At 45.6% G+C, this 1,729-nt stretch overlaps 1 non-coding gene across 1 annotated transcript; it reads right to left on the bottom strand.

Moving 5' to 3' along the window:
* Positions 1–653: 653 nt before the first annotated feature.
* On the bottom strand, positions 654–761 carry LOC146670247 (U6 spliceosomal RNA). The gene has a single exon (XR_014911902.1). It is a non-coding gene; the product is annotated as a U6 spliceosomal RNA (small nuclear RNA).
* Between the last annotated feature and the right edge of the window lie 968 nt (positions 762–1,729).

The following is a 1,729-nucleotide window of genomic DNA, read 5'->3' on the forward strand; positions in this document are numbered from 1 at the left end:
TGCTTTGGAGCAGAATCCATGGAGCGTTGTGTCTGATGATTTGCACAGTAACAAATAAAGCTGTCAGATATATTGTAATCAAACAGAATTTGCATTTTTTTTTCTTTGAGTTGTAACAGAGTACAAGTAGAAAATGGCTAGAAAAAAGTGTAGTCGTTTTTAAATATACTTTTTCCACCACTGGAATGAGGAACGTGCCCTTTGGAGGCTTATACATTTTCTAGCATTTGGCAGACTGAACGTGGTCTTCAACGTGGTCTTTATCAAGTTGTGCTGCAATGTTCGCACTCACACCAGATCCTTTTTTTAAAAGTAGTTTTATATATAACTTGAATGCTACAAAGTGCAACAATTAAAAATAGCTGTTTTAGTTTCTGGCCTCATGATATAGCTGTAAAAGGACCTGACACGACCCAGATATGGCTGTTCTGTGCAACTTTTATTTTATTTTACACTTTCCAGTGTCTGTCCTCTGTCATTTCGATCCCCGCTGCCAGCTCCGCTCCTATCAGCCGCTCCGATCGGCTGTCTTCCTCCGAGCCTGGCGGCTACTGAAACAGGGAGGGCCAGATTAGAAGATGCTTGCTGTCTGTGACAACCAGCCTCCCGCTGACACAACGCCCTGAATCCGCTGCTCCACCCCTCCCCTGCAGCTGAGCCACAAACGCTTCACGAATTAGCGTGTCATCCTTGCGCAGGGGCCATGCTAATCTTCTCTGTATCGTATCCAATTTAGCGTACGCGCTTGCCGAAGCAAGCACACAAACCACCCCCTCCGCCACAATAGCGTTTCCGCCCTACATTGCACGTTGATGACATAGTGGTATAGGCTGCCAAGCTCAATCGCGTATCTTATTGCCTGGTGAGTCAGTTTGTGCCATGTGTACTCCCTCCTCCAAACTCTAAATCTCCTTCCCTAAACCAAACAGAGTATTTCCACTTGTGAGAGCTACCACCTGCTGTGTGCTTCATGTAAGAAAGGCAAACGTGTCAGAGTAGTTTAAAACATATGCACACGGCGGTTAGGCTGACTAACTAAATGCAAGTGGAAGTGCTTCCTGCTACACAGTTCTTTTCATCTTTAAGCTCTTGACATGAGTCAAAATTACCCTCACATGAAGCTGAGGTCTTGACTGTTTAATCTCTGGCAACTGAATTTGTAGGCAAAGGGCAAGAATATGCCGTGCTTGTAGTCCAAGCTCTGTTCACCAATCATGTTTGAGCAGGCTTTGATTGCAAGCAGTTTGCAAAAGACAGAGCCAAACTGTCTTTTGCTCTTAAACCTTGCAGTTGCTTTGCTTGCTAGCAGGTTGCTGGGGTCGCCCATAGTTCGAGTGGAAGATCCCAACGTCTCTGCAAACACTTACTTACCTACTGAGTGGTACGGAAACTTAAAACAATTAGATCAAACCAGAAGGTTTGTCTTCAAATTAAAAGTTGCATCTTTCGAAAGATGCAATGCAGCACGGTGGCACGGTGCTTAGCACTGTTGCCGCACAGCAAGAAGGTCCTGAGTTCAGTTCCACCATCAGGCCGGGGTCTTTCTGTGTGGAGTTTGCATGTTCTCCCCGTGTTTGCGTGGGTTCTCTCCCAGTACTCCAGCTTCCTCCCACCGTCCAAAGACATGTACTTATTGGGAATAGGTTAATTGATTAATCTAAATTGCCCATAGGTGTGAATGCGGGAGTGAATGTGAGTGCGAATGGTTGTCTGTCCCTGTGTGTTAGCC

Source organism: Rhamphochromis longiceps, linkage group LG5 (genome assembly GCF_057381845.1).
Source record: "Rhamphochromis longiceps isolate RC_006_pf linkage group LG5, R_longiceps_female_GT1.1, whole genome shotgun sequence".
In the NCBI taxonomy this organism is placed as follows: domain Eukaryota; kingdom Metazoa; phylum Chordata; class Actinopteri; order Cichliformes; family Cichlidae; genus Rhamphochromis; species Rhamphochromis longiceps.